The sequence below is a fragment of the Lithobates pipiens genome, unplaced genomic scaffold (genome assembly GCF_037356315.1).
Source record: "Lithobates pipiens isolate NorthernLeopardFrog02 unplaced genomic scaffold, aLitPip1_a1.2 Scaffold_22, whole genome shotgun sequence".
NCBI lineage: Eukaryota > Metazoa > Chordata > Amphibia > Anura > Ranidae > Lithobates > Lithobates pipiens.
The window spans coordinates 28743651-28764892 of NW_027507784.1; the positions used below are offsets into that span (position 1 = coordinate 28743651).

Here is a 21242-nt window from a genome sequence, read left to right on the forward strand (position 1 = left end):
TACAACCCATCGTTAGTGCAGCAATCTAGTGATGTCCAGTTCATGAACGAATCGTTCTTTTGAACCGGTTCTTTTTAGTGAACTGGATGAATCGATTCTTTTCAGTGAACTGATTCGTTTGAAACAGTTCACTCTGCACTCAGTACATAGCAGAGCAGCAGAGCTGGCAGTGGTAATATGATCCTAGAGTGAGAGAGCTCGGCCCCTCCCTGCAACCAATTAGCTGACTCTAAGCACAGTGACACTCAGGAACTGGATACAAACTTAAAACAAGAGCCAGGAGTACACAGTACACCGAGTTAAAGAATCGAACAGTACACCGAGTTAAAGAATCGTACAAGTTACCGAGTTAAAGAATCGAACAGTACACCGAGTTAAAGAATCGTACTTGTTACCGAGTTAAAGAATCGAACAGTACACCGAGTTAAAGAATCGTACTTGTTACCGAGTTAAAGAATCGAACAGTACACCGAGTTAAAGAATCGTACAAGTTACCGAGTTACCGAGTGAAAGAATCATATCAGTTTTTAGAACACAGTACACTAAAAGAACCATGAGTCACCACCAGTAGAGAACACTACACTAAATCAATGATCAGCTAGCAGTAGTACACTTACAGACTGCTTTATAGACAGAGAGGACAGAGTCAGGATAAGAAGATATCCTCATTCAGATTAATTATTTAACCCTTTAATATTTAGTTGGTTTATGCTAAAGAAGATATTCATGTTAAGAAGGACAGGAATGCCTTCTGGGACATGTGTCTAATTTAGTAGCTATATAACTGAATGAGAGAGCTGTCTAATTTTTATAACACAAAAATACATTTTATCCTGCTTTATGGTAATATTTTTCTGCGTTCTGGTCCTGAGATTTCTATGCCCCCTGGATCCTTAGATTATTATTTTTTTTTTTTAATTCCTCCAACCATGACCATTTTTTAAATAGTGGTATAAAAAATAACAGACAAAATAGGAAAAAAATCAACAGTTTTTAATAGAACAATATAAAACTATTTGAAAGTACTGGAATAATTACGATAAAAAAAAACATTTATTCACATGCAGATATCGGGGTTGGTGGGGATGGTTTTAGTTTTTATTTTATAAATTTTTCACTTAACAAGCCCCTATGTGATCGTTTGTTGAAGTGACAGGTTCTCTTTATTGCATATGGGGTCTGGTATATGATTATATGAGTATAGGATTGTGCTCAGTGACCTGGGTAGCAGGTGTTCTGTCAGATCAAGCGATCTATAGGAGCAGCCAATATTGCGACTTTCGGTGATGCACAAACAGTCGTGTAAATGAAAAGCGTGTTTTTGTGTGTATTTTCTGCATTCTGATGGGCCAACTTCACAGGTAAGATTGCTAGCTATCAGATTTGTCCATAGTCTTTACAGTGCATAATGAGGCTCCTTTTACACTTGTGTGACTTTTCATGCAACTTGGGACTACAAAGTCGCATGACAAGTCGTACCCCAAGATTTCCAATGAGTACCGTTCATATCTGTGGGTCTTCCAGTCACAGCGACTTCAAAGTAGTTACTGCACTACTTTGGTACGATTTTGATGCGACTTGAGGCAGAGACCTCAAGATTACATAAGTATTCCTTCAAGTCACATCAAAATCGCATCAAAGTCACGGTAAAAATCGTGGCAAAAATTGCATGACTTTCAAGTCGCACAAGTGTGAAAGGAGCCTAACGATTGGATTTTACTACCGTGGACACTTCGCCTGCACGCGGAAGTAAAATACAATCATTTTTCCTGTGAATGCGCTGTAAAGAGAACGGAAAAATATGTCTAGCAATGTTAACTGTGTAGTTAGCCCATCATATGCACAAAAATCCGCTTTTCATTTTCACAGCTTTATGTGTCACCAAAATTGATGACGCGGCTGATCTGACAGAATAATAGGATTGTGCTACTAGCAAGGAACTAAATGCAAATAAACCTCCCAGGACCTGCCAGCCTTCTGAGAAGAATCATTCTTTTGATTCTAATCATTTAAGAAGGCTGAGTCAGAGCTTCGGTTCACTTGCTTGTCAGTAGACTCAGCAAGTGAACCGAAGAACCGAAGAATCGGTTCATTGAATCGGTTCATTTCACTGAGTAGTTCGAAATGAACCGATTCAGTTAAAAGATCCGGACTTCCCATCACTACAGCAATCTTCCCTGTTGTGTTCTGAGAAGGGGGTGGCCCCCCTGCCAGAACACTCTGGTCAGCACTCTCTGCCATTGGCTGAGAGCTCTGATTGGGAGCCAGTCGGCTGCTGGTTTTCCAGCATGCTCATCTGACAGAAGCTGACTAAAAGGGCGGCTTCTGTTGGACCGGCTGACATACACATGGGCCGAACGTCGGGCGGTTTTTATTGAACTGCCCAATGTCTCCCGACATTTGGCCCGTTTTTAAGCTGCAAGGAGCCATCTGCATGCTCACAAACAAAGGACACTAGGTGGCAATCAGCCCTCGACATTCTACCAATGAAGGATTCTAGAAGGAAAGGAGCCTCCTGCATCCTAGCAACTAACATCGCAAGGAGGCATGGAGTTGCCTGCATCCTAGCAATGAAGAACACTCCTGTCATCTAACATCCTTCATTGCTAGGATGCAGGTGGCTCCAATAGATCGCATTTTTGTTGTACGTTGTGCAGATGTAAATGATGGCATAAACATTTACATGCATACAGAGTAAATGCAATCCATATGCAGGACCATGGACTCATCATGATTCCACCCACCATAATATCACCTTTGGGTGGTTTGACCCTTTGAGAAGAATTGTTTATTGAGCTTGGAACAAGAATTTGTCAAGCTTTTTTATGTGACATTATATAGTACTATTCTCCGGTAACTTACACAATGTTTATGAACAGGAAATATTGTTTGGGTAAACTTTACCCTGATTTAAACACAAAGATACAAGGAATATGTGAATTTCAGTTATACAAATATCTGAGATTTATTGGAGCTGGAAGAGGATGTTTCAACATACTGTATATGTCAGGTGACATGCTGGCCCAAGATGGATATCAGCAACTCCTACAGCCTCCTACAAGTTAAAAATGTGAATACAGTAAAACCTTGGATTGCGAGCATAATTTGTTCTGGAAACGTGCTTGTAATCCAAAGCACTTGTATATCAAAGCGAATTTCCCCATAAGAAATAATGGAAACTCAGATGATTCTTTCCACAACCATTTATTTATAAGTCTTTCCGTTTATAGTCCATATAAAAAGATTATAGCAATGTGACCAGGCTGTATAACCATAAAATGTCCACCCACAAATGTGCTCCTCCACGAGGGGATTAGAAGCAAAATCCAGCAGGTGCTACAGAGTAAAAAAGAGAAGAGAGGCGTCTCTAAGTGTAGTAATATGGCAGTGGCGGCTGGTGAAGTTATAGGATGGGGTGGTGCAAGACTCCGCCCCTCCATGTTTGGCCCCTCCCGCTTCTCATAAGCCCCACCCCTTATATAATCCATATCGTATACCAGGCTGCACGTTATACACTGGGCTCTGCACATCATATACCAGGCTGCACATTATACACAGGGCTCTGCACTTCCTATACCAGGCTGTACATTATACACAGGGCTCTGCACATCATATACCGGGGGGAGGGGTGTGTGCTGCCATCCAACCTTCAAAAAAATGAGTTTGATAAGCTGGGGGGGGGGGGGGGGGTTCTGCGACATTGCCTTTAGTAAATCAACCCCGTAGTGTCCAATTTGTCCGCCGCAATGTTGCAGTCCTGCTATAAGTCACTGATCGCTGCCATTACTAGATAAAAATAAATAAATAAATAAAAATTCCGTAAATCTATAGCCGCGTACATACGGGCGGACTGTCTGGCCAACTTAGTCCGTCGAAACACATTTCAGCGGACAGTCCGCTCGTGTGTGGGCTTCAGCAGACTTTTTCAGCGTGCAGTCTGGCGGACTAAGTATTTCGGAATTTTCGAAATACTGTCCGTCATACTTTGGTTTCAGCGGACAATCCGCTCGTCAGTAGGCTAGTTCGACGGACTAAGAATGGCGCATGCTCAGAAAGGATTTACACGGCGAAAGGGTGCATTGCTGTGTATTGGACTTCCAATTTCTAGTCCCGTCGTACGCGCTGTACACGTCATCGCGCTAGCTTTCGACGGACTGTTTGTGCATCCGTGTGTGGTCGAGTCCGTTCATTCGAAAGTAGGACGGACTGTCCGTCTGATTGTATGACGGACTAAGTAGGCCATACAGTCCGCCCGTGTGTACGCGGCTTTACCCATAGTTTGTGTAAAACAATCAATATACACTTATTGGGATTCTTTTTACCAAAAATATGTAGCGGAATACATATTGCCCCAAATTTATGAAGAAATCAGATTTTTTCCATTTTTATTGGATGTGTTTTATAGCAGAAAGAAGTTAGAAATATTGTTGTTTTTTTTCAAGATGGTCGGTCTTTTTTTGTTTGTAAGCAACAAATAAAAACTGCAGAGGTGATCAATTACCACCAAAGGAAAGCTCTATTTGAGCAGTGCCGTATCGCAATAAAGCAGTTAAAGAAAAAGCTGAAAAAAAAGATTTTATTTAAACAAGTGTTTATGATACTGTATTTTTGCAAAGTTGATGTAATAATTTAAGGAGATTTAGGTACATATTCTGGATAAAAAAAAAAATTACAAATCAATAAAGTTTAACAAATTAAAAAAAAAAAAAAATACATAAAAACATTCATATACAGAGCCTCAAACCCTCAGTTCATCAGTTCATCTAGAGCAGTGGTCTCCAAACTGCGGTCTGCGGGCCAGATGTTTGCTTTCATCTGGCTCTTGGGGCACTATTTCACTGATACCAACCATAGGGCAATAAGCGCCCCAATCCCTCCGTGCAGAAGCGAACGCATATGTAAGTTGTGCCCGCATATGTAAACAGTATTCGAACCATACATGTGAGATATCACCACGAACGTTAACGCGGGAGCAATAATTCTAGTGCTAGACCTCCTCTGTATCTCTAAACAGAGAACCTGTAAAGGCGTTTAAAGCATCGTCTATGGAGATTTTTAACTACCATAGTTTGTTGCCATTCCGCGAGCGTGCGCAATGTTAAAGCATGACTTGTTTGGTATCTATTTACTCGACATATCATCTTCTTTCACTCTATGCAAAAAAATTGGGGTAACTATTGTGTGTTTTTTTTTTTTTTATTAATTAAAATATTTTTTCCAAAAGAATTTTGTTTGCGCAAATACCATGTGACATGAAAAATTGCAACAATCACCATTTTATTCCTTAGAGTCTCATTAAAAAAAAAAAAAAAAGAGTATAATGTTTGGGGGTTATAAGTAATTTCCAGCAAAAAATACTGATTTAAACTTGTAAATAAAGAGTGCCAGAAAAAGCCTTCAAGTGGTTAAATGTGTTGGACAATCTCCCCTTACTCAATGCTGTTATCAGTAAGTGTCCCCATCTTCATCCAAGTATGACTATGTCATAACATTCTCCCTCAGGGATAGTCAGTGTCATTAACGTCAGCATTAACACATTCCTTCATTGGTCCCATGTACCCTCTCTCCTCCCCCCTTTTCAAATTTCTGCCCCTTTTCTTCTATTTAAACCCCCAACATGGGAACATCACTCACCTTTGCGGCATTCAATTACACAGGTGTGTATCTGTCCTCCTGAAACTTGCCAAGCAGTAAATCCCAGGTATGATGTCTTCTAATGTTCTACTTCAGATACTTTCTTATCTTCTGTTACACATTAAACCCTTCCTTTCCCCTCTGAGCTACTTTGCCACTGATATATGTTTTCTTTTATATTTCCTTTACTGCAGCTTTATTTGGTTTCTGCTCACCCGAGTCCATCTGAATTCCTAAGGTATGATTTTACTCCTTATATAAAATGCTTTAAGCCCTTGTTCACACGGTCGGGATTCCCATAACCAAATCCGTCGGATTTTGTCCGACGGATTTTGTCCGACGGATTTTGTCCGAAACTGTTGCATACACACAGTCGGACAAAGTTGTCGGAAAATCCGACGTGATGACGTTATTTCGTTACGACGGGACTACGTTCACGCTAGTAGCCAATAGCTATGGTGTAGGAATTTGATCTGAGCATGCGTGGCACTTTGTCCGATCGGAATTCTCTACACATGATCGGAGTATGTCCGATCGGAGCATTTTGTCAGAAAATTTTACCAACAAGTTGGAGAACTTGGTCTGTCGGATACTCTGACGGAAACAGTCCGATGGAGACCACACACAGTTAAAATATCCGACAAAATGGTCCAATCGGACACATTCCATCGGAATCTCCGACTGTGTGTACAAGGGCTAAGAGATACAAATGTATCTTTCTCTTTAGTAGACCTTTAGGGCCGGTTCACACAGCGGGCGATGCGAGGCGACACGACTCGCCTCGCCTCGCTCCCGCAAGTCGCCCCCGTTCTGTACAATGGAACCGTTCTGAGAGGAGCGACTCGAGTCGCTCCGACTCAGAAAAAAGGTTCCTGTAGTACTTTCGGGCGACCTCGGGGCGACTTGCATTGACTTCTATACAGAAGTCATTTGCAAGTCGCCGCCGAGGCCGCTGCAGGTCGCGGCGAGGCAAGTCGGAGTCGCCTCGCCTCGCCTGCAGTGTGAACCGGCCCTTACAATGATTATATGTATAACATTTTTGTGCTTTGATGTACAGGTGCATTTCATCAAATACATTTAGAATATCATCAAAAAGATCATTTATTTCAGTAATTCAATTCAAAAAGTGAAACTCATATATTTTATATAGATATGTATTACACACAGAGTGATATATTTCATGCATTTCTTTCTTTTAATTCTGATGATTATGGCTTACAGCTAGTAAAAACCCAAAATTCAGTATCTCAGAAAATATAAATATTACATAAGACCAATAAAAAAAAGGATTTTTAATACATAAATGTTGGCCTCCTGCAAAGTATGTCCATGTGCAGTATAGTATGCACTCAGTACTTGGTTGGGGATCCTTTTGCATGAATTATTGCATCAATGCAGTAATGACAGTGTGAGAGGTGCCAAGTCCTGCTGGGAAATGAAATCAGCATCTCCATAAAGCTGGTCAGCAGAGTGAAGCATGAAGTGCTCTAGAATGTCCTGGTAGAGGGCTGCATTGACGTTGGACTTGATAAAACACAGTGGACCCACCCCAGCAGATGACACGGCTCCCCAAATCATCACTGACTGTGGAAAATTTTGCATTTAATTTTGAAATCAAGGACCAAGTGCCTGGAGGAATCCAAGTTGCATGAGGTCCAGTGTAAAGTTTTCACAGTCAGTGATGATTTGGGGAGCCGTGTCATCTGCTGGTGTTGGTTAGGGATGGGCTGAAGATTGCAGTGTATTGACAGCTGGCCAACCACAGCTCGACGTGCTGTGAGAGCCATGACTGGCCAAAGGCAGGGTGATATATATATATATATATATATAAAATACAGTTCAGAGTATATAGTGCAGTTAGTGTGGCATATATAATACAGTTCAGAGTATATAATAGTTTCGGAGCATTCTGATTGGTCAGCGCTGACCAATCAGATCCCACGTAGCCCCTCCTGTCAGCAGGGAACAAGCACAGAGAATGCAGAGGGGATTTCTAAGCCCTGGTCTGGTTAGGTGGCTATACCGGGGCTCGGAACTGGAGATCGCCATGCTGCAGGTCAGCGGGACAGGGGGGGCTGAGGAGGGGGTCCTGTGTAAGTTCACCTACAGATTTTTCTGTAAAGGGGAACATACACTTTAATGCAATCCTTGCATTAAGATAAAAAATGTTTAGGCATCAGTATCCACCCCCCCCTCCCCGTTTTACTTACCTAAGCCCTTCAGTAAATGCAGTGCTGTGCATGTGTGCAGCTATTCTCTCCCCTCACTTCCATGCCTCACTGGCTTTGCTGTGGCACCAGAAGGCAGCATTGGCTCCTGCTGCTGTCAATCAAAGCCAGTGACAAAGGAGGGGGGCCAAGTCCCACTGTCTGTGTCAATGGACACAGCAGGTAGGCTCAGGAGCGAGCACACACAAGTGCCCCCTTGGAAAGCGGCTTCCTGTGGGGGCACTGGACAGAGAGAAGGGGCAAGGAGCACCTATGGGAGACCCGGGAAGAGGTCATTGCACAGAGCTGGTAAGTATAGAGATGTTTGTTAAAAAAAAAAAAAAAAACCTTTACAACCACTTTAATATATATTAACTGTAATATTATCCTTTACATTTTAGATGTATGAGCTTTGTAATTGTACCTGTTTTGTAGCGTTGGGAGTGTGTATGGCCCCCAAAATTCATTGGCTCTCTATTCTGCTATGAATAATTTATTTTTATTAAATTAACTTGGACTCTTGAATGTTTTTGTGACTATGACTTATATCTGGTGTGAACCTGTGAATTTTCCGGGAAAAGTTTTCGATTTACAAGCTTTGCAAATCCTGGAGGTTACCCATGGTAACGATAAACGCAAAACTCATCCCTAATTATAATATACAGTTTTTGGTGTCTAAATTAAGATTTTAATTTTGATATTGTTGAAGAGCTAAAGTTGAGTGAGAGCATTCCATTCAGAGATTGCAAAAACTATTCATATTTCACAAAATATTGCCTGTAAAGTTTCAATAAAATGTGAAATATACATCATTGTATAGTTAGTCAAATGGAGGGCTCAGCATCTTCTTTTTAGAAGGAGATAAGTAAACCTTGGACAGAGGGGTGGCGGTGGACGTGGTATACTTGAATTTTGCCAAAGCATTTGGCACAGTTCCGCACACACACGGCTCATGTGTACGGTAAAGTCTACAGGATTAGAAAGATCAGTTTGTAAATGGATAGAGAACTGGTTAAAGGACCAAATTCAGAGAGTAGTGGTTAATGATTCTTACACTGAATGGTCGAAGGTTATTAGTGGTGTACCCCAAGGTTCAGTGCTGGGACCCTTACTTTTTAATATACAGTATTTATCAATTATATAGGGTCTAGTATTAAAGAGGAAGTAAACCCTGATGGGTTTACTTCCTCTTTGATTTCCTGCAAAGGTAAAGCATAATGGACTACTATGCATCGCATCGCATCGCATTACATCGCATAGTAATCCATTATGTGTCACTTACCTGACACAGGAGCCAGCAAAGTCACCGCTGTCCCCTTGTGTACGGAGCCTCCATCTTCTTGGTGGGTCTCGCTGCTCCGGCGCTGTCATTCGACGAAGCCGTGATGACGTCACTCCCGCGCATGCGCACAGGAGCCGCCACTCTCGGCATATCGCCGTTGACAGCGGCGCGCTCAGTGCGCCTGCGTGCCGCTGTCTGCGGCGCATGCGCGGTAGACATCGGTGCCTGTGTTTTGGCAAATATCTCCTAAACCATGTAGGTTTAGGAGATATTTCTTGGACCTACAGGTAAGCCTTAATCTAGGCTTATCTGTAGGTCAAAGTGGTTTGTAGGGGTTTACAACTACTTTAAAAGTACCATAGAATGCATTAAGATAAAAAACCTTCTGCCTTTACAACTCCTTTAATGTTGAGAAATGTAAAGTTATGCACTTTGGGGCTAAGAATATGCATACATCATACATACTAGGGGGAGTACAAATGGGGGATCAATGGTGGAGAAGGATCTGGAGGTTTTGGTAGATCATAAGCTCAATAATAGCATGTAATGCCAAGCTGCATTTTCCAAAGCGAGCAAAGTCCTTTCTTGTATTAGGAGAGGTATGGACTCCAGAGAGAGAGATATCATTTTGCCCCTGTACAAATCATTAGTAAGACCTCATCTGGAATATGCAGTTCAGTTTTGGGCACCAGTTCTCAAAAAGGATATCGGGGAACTGGAGAAAGTGCAGAGAAGGGCAACCAAACTGATAAGAGGCATGGAGGAGCTCAGCTATGAGGATTAGAGGAACTGAATTTATTTTCTCCTAAAAAGAGGAGATTAAAGGGGATATGATGAACATGCATAAATAAATAAGGGGGGATATGATCCCCATGTATAAATACATAAGGGAGGGATATGATCTCCATGTATAAATACATAAGGGGGGATATGATCACCATATATAAATATATAAGGTGGATATGGATCTCCATATATAAATATATAAGGGGGATATGATCACCATGTATAAATACATAAGTGGTCCATATACTGAACTTGGTGTTGAGTTAATTACTAAGGTCATCACAGAGGACAAGGGGGCACTCTTTACTCTTTGGAGGAAAAGAGATTTTATCTCCAAATACGGAAAGGTTTCTTCACAGCAACAGCTGTGAAAACATGGAATAGACTCCCTACAGAGCTGGTTCTGTCCAGCTCAGTAGATTGTTTTAAGAAATGCCTGGATTACTTCCTATATACACAGAGGGGTTGATTTACTAAAGGCAAATAGACTGTGCACTTTGCAAATGCAGTTGCAGTTGCTCCAAAGCCTAGCAAATGAGATAAAGGGGGGCATTTACTAAAGAAAAATCCACTTTGCACTGCATGTGCACTTGGAAGTGCAGTCGCTGTAGATCCAAGGGGGACATGCAAGGAAAATAAAAAAACAGCATTTTAGCTTGCACATGATTGGATGATAAAATCAGCAGAGCTTCCACTCATTTCAGATCTACCCCTTAGATTTAGAGCAATTGCATTTCCAAGTACACTTTCACTGCACTTCCAAGTGCACTTGCAGTGCAAAGTGGATTTGCCTTTCGTAAATACCCCCCAAAGCTTCACATTACAAAGAATAACCAACCACCTTCAAGGAAAAATAAAAAAACAGCATTTTCGCTTGCACGTGACTAGATGATGGAAGTCAGCAGAGCTTCCCCTCATTTACTAAGCTCTGGAGCAACTGCACTTGAAAAAGTACACAGTCTGTTTTCCTTTAGTAAATCAACCCCATAATAAAACTGAATACAAATATTTATAGGCAGGACTTTTTTCTCGGAGAATAAGTGCAGGTACTCCCCCCTTCCCCCTTCTGAATCACTGCTTTTCTTTGCTCCCTACCTCTGAGCACTGTAGTTTTACCCCCTACCCACCTCTGAGCACCATCTGTTGGTTTCACCCCCTACCCACCTCCCAGTATCACCCCTTTTGGAAAATACAGAACCAAGTATCTTTTTGTGGTGCTACATATTTTTTATGGAATTTGTTAATGATAACGAGAAAAGCTGTACAATAGATTCCCTGCAGCCAGCAGCAATAGATCCCTCCACAAACTATATATTCCCCCAGCAACAACAGACCTCCTACCAAAAACAATACTTCCACCCAGCAAAATAGAACCCTCCCAGCAACAATAGTCTCCCTCCAACAATTGGCCCTCTCTAGAGATAACAGATCCCCAGCAGCCATCAATAGACCCTCCAGCACTTCCCAGCACCCCTTGCCATTGCATACATTCAGTGCCAGAGGTGCCGGAACTGCGTTCCCCCACGTTCCCCCTGAAAAAAACCCTGTTTATAGGTAAAGTTGATCCAGGGAATAGCCGATTGCCTCTTGGGGAAACAAGAAGGTATTTTTTTTACCTACTGGAGCAAATTGGATCATGCTTTATTGATAACTAGATGGTCTTTTTTCAACCAGACTAACTATGTGACTATGTTAGCCCTTGTACACACGGTCGGAGATTCTGACAACCAAATCCGTCGGATTTTGTCCGATGGATTTTGTCCGAAACTGTTGTATACACACGGTCGGACAAAGTTGTCGGAAAATCCGACGTGATTACGTTATTTCGTTACGACGGCACTACGTTCACGCTAGTAGCCAAAAGCTTTGGTGTAGGAATTTGATCTGAGCATGCCTGGCACTTTGTCCGATCGGAATTCTCTACACATGATCGGAGCATGTCCGATCGGAGCATTTTGTCGGAAAATTTTACCAACAAGTTGGAAAACTTGGTCCGATGTAGACACATTCCGTCAGAATCTCCGACCGTGTGTACAAGGGCTAAGAGTAATTTTCCTTTCTCAGGCCTTACATGCCAGCCACTAAAGCAGAAGAGGGAGGAGTTCCAACCCTAATAACCTTGAAATGGAACTCCAGGAACACACTAACTGTTGCAGCATATTCCTTCTGCAGAGTGAAGATGCCTCCATGGGTGCATTTTGGTGTTTTGTCCCTTTATTCAGGGTCTACAGGTGTTGTCACCCTGCCAGCTTGCAGCAACAGGTGTACAGCAGTTGGTAGTATATACTGTGCTTTGGTCTTGATAGCTCCTATTAGTTGGCATGTGAGGGCTATGGTAGGACACCGACATTCACCTATGATGAGCTCTCCCTTCAATTAACAATGTAAATGCAATAATGTCTGATCTTCTTAAATATTTACAGGGAAAATAGGCATTCTGTATTATAGGAATCTGATTAATTCCTACAACAAAAACTGTCTCTCCAGTCACATGATGGGTTCTGCAAACAATAGAAAATGTAGTTAATAGGGATGGGTGAACATTTCAGCCCGAGCATGAGTTTGGCCCAAACATTGGCTGTTCACCCGTTCACCAAACAACTGAATTATCAGGGCGTTCGACCATTTATTCGGCCCGCGAACGACCACAATACACTGCACTGCTGCACAGAGCTGATTGGCTGAAGAAATGAAAGTTTCGCCCAATCAGGGCACAGAGCACTGTCAGAGCCATGATTAGACGCTGTTATGGTGACTCTATCCAATCATGGCTCATTGCTCTTAGTTCTGCCCCACACTATAAAATATTGTTTCAATAGCGGCCATTTTCAGTGTGATATCGGCGTTGAAAGAGATAGAACAGGGCTCTGTTCAGTGCTACCAGACAGTCAGTGTGCAATAGTGTGCTATTCTGATTCTATTGTCAGTGTAAAATATTAGTTAAGTCTGAATCTAGGGATAGTCAGTGTAGTGTAGTGACAACCACCATTCATCTTTACATTAGTGTGTAAACTGTCTAGGGACAGTTCAGATAGTGTCAGTGTAGTGACCATTTAACACCGTATATTTCATTGCGTTACTGCAAGTTTAACACCATATAGTTCTGTGCGTTACTGCAAGTTTAATGCCATATAGTTCTGTGCATTACTGCAAGTTTAACACCATATAGTTCTGTGCGTTACTGCAAGTTTAATGCGATATAGTTCTGTGCATTACTGCAAGTTTAACGCCATACAGGCAGTCCCTGAGTTACGAATGGGTTAGGGACTGCCGGTTTGTTCTTAAGTCGAATATGTTCGTAAGTCGGAAGCGCATGGGCAGAACGGCAGAGACGTCGTTTTCCGATGTTTTCCGATGTTCTGTCAAGTAGCCATGCATGCGCAGACTTTGTTTTCCGCTGTTTTCCGATGTGCCTGCCGTTGAAAAGTGTCCGCGCATGCGCAGAACGGCAGAGATGTCTGCCTCTCGTTCATAAGTAGGAGTCGTTCGTAAGTCGGATGTTCGTAACTTGGGGACTGCCTGTATATTTCATTGCATTACTGCAAGTTTTATGCCATATAGTTCTGTGCGTTGCTACAAATTTAACGCCATATATTTCATTGCGTTACTCCGAGTTTAACACCATATAGTTCTGTGCATTACTGCACAATTGACACAGTATATTGCAGTGTGTTTAAAGTGTATCCGTGGTGTGTGTCAAATTAAAGTGCACCAAACACCACTTTTCATTGATTAAAGTGTATCCACGTACACATTTACATATCTGTATTACATTTTGTTAATAAGCACCCCCTCACTTCCCCCATAATGTCTAGGAGGACAGCCAGGAGAGGCAGATGTTCCCATGGCACTGTAAGGGGCCAGCAGCGTATGTGTTCACAGGCAAAGGTGGACGCTGTCAGTCCTCAGGCAGGGCATAATTTCTCTGTTTAATGATGTTGCCTGTGCTATTCAACCACAGCATGCAGAGGAGGTGGTGGACTGGCTTACTAAACCGTCCTCATCCTCCTCCTCCTCCGTCGCCCAAGCAGAGACTAGTACGCCATCCCCTGCAGCTGCCAGAGTGGCTAAACCTGCCTCCTTGTCCACAGCTAATCCTGCCATAGCCCCAGCATCCGGCATGGAGGAGTCAACGGAGTTATTTGAACACAGCATCAGCCACTTGTTCTGTGATGATGCACAGCCATTACTCAATTCAGATGTTGGTTCTGAGGTTGAGGAAGGCAGGAACATGAGCCTACAGAGAGGGGACAACACCGGCACGCAAATTGGCATTCCTGTTCCCCCAGCCGCAGCGTATTGCCAAGTTGTTCCAGTGGTAATGAGAATGGAGGAGATGATGATGAGGTCACTGACGCGACTTGGGTGCCAGATAGAACAGAGGAAGAAGTGAGGGTGAGACACACCCCCAATGAGAAAGCCCTTATGGAAGACCAGAGAGCAGCCACCCTATTCCATCCCATTGTGGAGCTGTTATCTCCTGGCCCACTTCCCACAGCTCAGCTGTCTGGGCCATTTTTGTACATGTGCAGCCAATCCTTCACATGAGACATGGCAAAAACACCAGCCATTTGGGTACCACATGCTTGACAAGGCATTTAATCTCCCACCACTCAGCCCATTGGTAAGAGCACCTAAAAGCCAGAAAAGGTGGACAGATCAGTCCCACCTCCTCCTTACTCACCTCAGTATGCCCCTGCTATACCTCATGACTAGGGACGAGCTTGACATAAGTTCGACTTGAACATCGTTTGTTCGCCCATTCGCAGAACAGCGAACATTATGAGGCGTTCGCAAGGAAATTCAAGGGAAATTCGTGGAACTCCCCAAAATGCCCTGCGATATTGCATTGCTGTATGATGATTGGCTAAAGCATGCACCTGACCTGCATGCTTTGGCCAATCACAGCATGCTCTGCTGAGAGAGCCATAATTGGCCAAAAGCAGGGTGCCTTTGGCCAATCATGGCTCAGGGGGACTAAGTCCACACCCCACACTATATAAGGCTGCTTACATAGCGACCGTGTGTAGTGTTGTTGGCGTGGATAGAGAGATAGCTTGAGTTAGATTAAGCAGGCAGATTATTCAGTTAGTGGCAGTGTATTTGATATATAGTCAGCTCTAGTTCTACAATCTCCTTATCATGTGTTCTGAGGTTGCAAATAGGACTTGTTACTGTACTTACCTCGGGTTTAGGTGCTTTAGTCAACCTACCACTAATGCCCCCAATACTACCCTCTGGAATTTGTTCCGTGCTTACTATCTCTACCTCTGGACCCTCCCCCCGTCGCCTAATTTAAAAGCCCTTCTAACTTGTCGGCCATCTTCAATCCCAGTCAATCTGCACCTTTCCCATTTAGGTGCAGTCCATCCCTGCTAACGAGCTGGTAACCGACTGAGAAGTCAGCCCAGTTCTCCAGGAACCCAAACCCCTCCTTTCTACACTAGCTCCTCAGCCACTTGTTTACTTCCTTAATCTCCCTCTGGTTTTCTGGTGTGGTTTGAGGTACTAGTAGTATTTCTGAGAATACTACCTTGGAGGTCCTTTTCCTCAATTTAGCTCCTAAGTCCCTAAAATAGTTTTTTTAGGACACTCCATCTTTCTCTGACTTTGTCATTGGTCCCAACGTGCACCATAACAGCCGGGTCTTCCCCAGCCCCTCCCAATAATCTGTCCACCAGATTCGTGATGTGCTGAACCCAAGCGCCCGGTAGACAACATACAGTTCTGCGCTTCAGGTCTTTGTGACAGATTGCCCTCTCTGTTCTTCTAAGAATTGAGTCCCCTACCACCATAATCTGTCCTTCCTTTCCCTTGCCTGTACTCCCACTCTCACTGGAGGAGTTCTTCCCCTGGCAGCTAGGGGAGTCACTCAGCTCCAGCAATGCTGGTCCCTGACTGTATTCACCAATGTCACGCAATGGGGTGTACTTCTTGGGATGTCCCACCCCAGGACTGGCCTCCCTGGTACTTTACCCTCTACCCTTCCTGACTGTCACCCATCTACTCTACTTTGGTGCCTGCCCCTCTTTATCTCCACCCGTCTCTGTGCTGGCCCCTGCCGGCACCTGCCGGTATGATCCCATCTCTCCTTTTGTATGGAGAGTCTTCTCAGTGTTGACAGTTGCTTCCCTAGATTCAGAACCTGGGCTTCCAGGTAAACAACGTGCTTACATTTTGCACAGGGGTATTTTTCCTCGATTGGATGATCAAGGAAGGCATACATGCCGCAAGACGTACATCTCCACACATATAATTTAATGGGGATTGGGGATTATACCCTGTCAAAATTAACTAACAACTAGCATCCTGACACTAATACTCCACAATACACAGGTACTCGCAGCACACGTGTGTGAGTGGGAATTCCACCTGGCTGTAAACCGCCTGATTTGGGACATGTCCACCAGGTGGAACTCGACTTTGGCAATGCTGCAGCGGCTGCACATGCAGCAGAGGGCAGTCAATGAGTACCTGTGTGAGTATAGTCCCCACACCAATGTCTGCTCATAAAGGATGGATGCACTGTACTGTCACTATTTGAGGAGGCCACAAGGGTAGTGAGCTGTGAAAATGCAGGTGTCAGTGACACAATCTCTGGAGCAGATGCTGCGTGCCATTATGGACAGGGCACTGAAGGCAGAGCAGCGGGAGGAAGAGGAGGACTTCCTTTCCTCTCAAGGCCCACTTTATGCAGACACCATCGTTCCTATGCCACAGAACACACAAGAGGAGAGAGAGGAGGAGGAGGATTCTGGCGGTTTCAGAGGCATTGAAGCAGAGGAAGACATATGTCAAACAGTAATCTATGGTTTTACATTGTTGGGAGGAGGCAGTTCCAAATACTGTAATCCTCAGTGACCCAGAGGAGTCTGCTTCTCATGCCTCCGCAAATGGTTTCAATTGGTTTCATACCCTCCAGACCCCCCTGTACCGGGCTCTTCTGACCCCCCTATACCAGGCCCTCCTGACCCCTCTTGTACTGTGCTTTCCTGAACCCAACCCCCCGTCCCCACTGCCTTGCTGACCTTTGTCCTTTGCCATGCTCTGTTCACTGCTAGACCCTGTCCTGCTCACCCCTCTCATCTGCCTTAATGACCTCTGTACACTGCCCTACATACTATTGACCTCTGTATACTGCCCTACCCTCTATTGACCTCTGTAAACTGCCCTCCCAACTACTGACCTCTGGGGGCTTGCTAGTTAACTACCCCTGCCCTAGACCATCTTTGATTTGGAACTCATGTGCTGGCTCTTCAGGGTCATTTTATCTGCTGATGGCAGAGAGAAGAATGATCTACGTAGATCATAAAGTGTTGAGTTGAAGACAGATGACTACACATGCCCAGTGCAAGGGGGACGAAAATAGTGAATGAAAGAAAGTAGTGAGAGATTTTTGTATGGGCCTTGTTTGTACTAATGGATGGGCCTTCTTTGTACTAGTTATCTTCATAGTTGTCCAGTGGGATGGTGACTGGAAGTTGGGTGACTGATGTGCAGGAATGAGCAGAATGAGTTTGTAAAAGCTGATGGTAAAGCAAAATTGCCAATATGTATGAATACTGCACAGTACCACTTCTCTTGTCCACTATGCTGGGTGAAGTCTCAGTATCTGTTCTTATTCAATATGTATGGATTCTGCACCATACCACTTCTCTTATCCTGTATCTTGTCCTGGATGTTCAGGGTATTCCTGTCTGCTCTTTTTTTACAAACAGAACAAAGCAGACAGGAAATGTAAGTAGGGACCCACAATGAAAAGAAACATTTTTTGCTCTGTAAATGTCACATTTGCAGTAGTATATACGGGTGGTCCCCGGATTACAAACAAGATAGGGTCTATAGGTTTGTTCTTAAAGTGGAGGGCCACCCTGAAAAAAAAAATACATTAAAAATTAGAAAAAAATCTTAAAAAAAAAAAATGAAAAAAGTTATTTTTTTTTACTTACCAGAAATGCCTGTTGCTAGGCACATCATCCTAATCTGCCTCTTCCTCCTCCGTGGAGATCGTCTTTCTTCTCTCCTCTGTGCGGCGTCTTCTGGGTAATCGGTCGCGCTGTGTTCTGGGAACTGTGTGTCCCAGAACACAGCGCGTCCCATTCACAAAGCGCTGCGTGACTCGCGCATGCGCAGTAGGAAACGGGCAGTGAAGCCGCAAGGCTCCACTGCCTGTTTCCCTTAAATAGAATGGCGACGCCGGGACCCGAGAGCCGAGGGACGGGTCGGCCTCGGGCGGCCGACATCGCGGGCGCCCTGGACAGGTAAGTCGGCTTATTAAGTCAGAAGCTACAGTGTTTGCAGCTGCTGACTTTTAATTTTTTTTTTTTTTTTAACCGGCCCTCCTCTTTAAGTTGAATCTGTTTCTAAGTCATAACAGGTAGATTTTTTTAAATGTAGCTCCAGCCAAAAAAAATATGTTTAAGCTTTTTAGCTAGCATAGGGAAGGGTTAACACCCCTGTAACTTTTGTTTTGCTGTCTGTGGCCCTGTTCAGAAGATTTCACCTCACTTTCTGTCCCAATGACAGTTGGATTTTGAACATTTTGGGTTGTGGAAACAAGCCTTTGTGATAAAACATCGGTGGAGGTACCTTTTTCCCATAATAACTCCTCCAGTAGTGAATTTTCCTTCCTAGGGGTAGATTTCCTCTCATTTCCTGATGTCTCCCTCTGTAAAAAGGAGTCCTTTGTAGGTTGGATGTTTGTAACTAGGGGACCGCCTGTACCCCAAGCATGTTGGATTTGTTCACCCTAAATGTTGTCTTTTAAGCCCAAATAAAAGGGTACTTTTTAAAGGTTTGTTAGCATTAGTACAGGTTTCCCAGGCCAGTGTTAGCTCATAATGCCTTGTGTTTGATTTGGTGGGGGAGCCTCCATGTCATTTTTAAAAAAAAAAAAAGTCCACAGGGAAATTGTATTCACTAGCCAGCAATTTAAATTATATATTTTTTTCTCTGTATCTATTCATTTTTCTGTAGTACATTCTCATAGGTGTGTGCAAGAGGTGTGCCTGGGCACACCCTAATCACTGCATGCGGTGCAGATTTTTCCTATTGCCTGGGCCTCCCCCTGCAATGCTGTAGGCTTCCCACCTCTCCTCTCTCCCTTGCTGCTGCGGGGATGCTTCAAAATAGAAAATGGGGGAAGGGTCCAGTAAATATGTCAGTTACTGGCTCCTTCCTTTTTTAAATGAACACAGTGAACACACTCACTTACTGTGTTCATTCATAACTGAAGCATAGTAAACCGTGTTTACTATGCTTGTTTGTGAATGAACAGGAAGCCACTCAGCACAGAGCACTTCCTATTCATTCACAGTCCAGTGCAGCTGAGACTGCAGAGAAAGGCATGTGTTTGAGATTTGGGTGCACACCATAATGAAGTGATGGCAAACTTTGGCACCCCAGATGTTTTTGAACTATATTTCCCATGATGCTCAACTAGAGTGAAGTCCATATGGATGCGTTTCCTCTGATCCCAAAACACATTACCTGTTTTTAGTATAATCTTATAAATTAATTTGGACTTTATCCATTGTGCAGCCATTTAGCATCCGAAAACAATCCGATACATCCGAGTGTATTTTTTTGGACATCAACAATTGAAATAGCATACAGGTTTACAAGAAAGCCTTTTTGAACAGACTGCAATTTCTGAGAGATTGAGCGGGCATTTAGGAAGTGGAAAAAAAAGAAAATTGTGTTTTTTTTGGACACAGACAATGGGAATAGGGTACAGATTTGTACCATAGCTGGAATGCCTTTTTGAACAGGCCACAATTTCTGAGCGATTGATCAGGCATTTAGCCTTTCAAAAAAGGAATATCAGTGTATTTTTTGAACACTGAGGATGGAAACAGCATACAGGTTTGCACCACAATTAGAAAGCCTATATGATTGAGTAGTAATTTATGAGAGCTTGAGCAAGCAACACAGTATATAGGTTTGCACCACAGCTGGAAGGTCTTTTTGAACTGACCGCAATTTCTAAGAGACTGATCAGGTTTTTACCAGCCATAAAAAAAGTAATATTAATGTCTTTTTTGAACATGGAAATACAGAGATTTATCAGGCATTTAGCCTCAAAACAATAAATATTAGTGTCTTTTTTGACACTGAGGATGGAAACAGCATACAGGTTTGCCCTACAGCTAGAAAGCATTAGTGAACAAACAGTTTAAAAGAGATTGATCAGGTATTTATCTTCATGGATGGAGATATCATACAGGTTTACACCACAGCTAAAAAGTCTGCTTGGACATGCCTGCAATTTCCGAGAGCTTGAACAGCCATTTAGCATCCAGAAAAATCTAAAATTGATCTCAACGTGGAAAAAATGGGACATTTTTTCAGCACAGCCCTTAAGCTTAAATGGATAGCTTATAATTTATGATCAATTAAACAGGCATTTAACATTTTTTTTTTAAATCAATGATGGAAATAACATACGGTTTGCACCCCAGCTAGAAAGCCTGTTTGGACAGGCCACAATTTCTGAGAGAGCATGTCAAAAAATTGGGTATTTTTTTGACACTGACAATAACATTAGCGTACAGATTTTCACCACAACTAGAAGGCCTTGTTGAACAGGCTGTGATTTCTGAGTGGTAGGGCAGGCAGTTGGCATCCACAAAATAAATAAAAAAAAATTAATACACATTTGTGTCTTTTTTTTTGGACACTGAGCATACGGGTTTGCACCACAGATAGAAAGCCTGTTTGAACAGGCCACAATTTCTGAGAGCTTGAGCGGCCATTTTGCATTGGAAAAAAACATATTCTTTGGACACAATCAATGGAAATAGCATAAAAATTTGGACCACAGCTAGGAAGCTTGTTTGAATAGGTTGCAATTTGTGGTTGTAAAGCCAGAAGATTTCTTATCTTAATGCATTCTCTGCAGCAGCTCCTCTCAGCTCCCATAATACTGAGCCCCATCTTGTTCCAACGATGATATAGGAGTGTCTCAGCTCCTCATTGGCTGAGATGGCAGCGCGGCGCAGCTTCCGCTGCAGTCATCCAAAGTCAGTCAGCCAATGAGGAGTGAGAGGGTGCCCCCATAGCAAGCTGCATGCTGTGGGGGCACTCATCAGGAGGACGGGGCCAGGAGAACTGAAGAGGGACCAGAGAAGAGGAGGATCTGGGCAAAACCACCACACAGAGCAGGTAGGTATAACATGTTTGTTATTTTTAACTTAAAAAAAAAGGAGAATTTACAATCACTTTAACCACTTGCCGACCATATACAGTACATACATGGCAGCAAGTCAGACCTGCCGATTGTTCAGATGGGAGTCACAGCGGCGGTCTGCCAATGTAAACAAGGCAGATCACCG

The 21242-nt window shown here is 43.2% G+C and overlaps 2 protein-coding genes across 4 annotated transcripts in view; both read left to right on the top strand.

Moving 5' to 3' along the window:
• The window catches only part of LOC143923499 (nuclear factor 7, brain-like), a 744238-nt gene that overhangs the window by 412617 nt on the left and 310379 nt on the right, over positions 1–21242 (top strand). The gene's annotated exons all lie outside the window — the stretch shown is intronic.
• LOC143923494 (F-box only protein 6-like) overlaps positions 1–21242 on the top strand; it is a 230946-nt gene that overhangs the window by 155603 nt on the left and 54101 nt on the right. The window contains exons 1-2 of one of the 3 annotated variants that reach the window (XM_077447188.1): positions 5617–5701; positions 5829–5872. The gene's annotated coding sequence lies outside the window, so the exon portion shown is untranslated. Of the gene's footprint in view, positions 1–5616; positions 5702–5825; positions 5873–21242 lie in introns of those variants that run through there. The other 2 variants (XM_077447186.1, XM_077447189.1) reach the window with 2 other exon arrangements.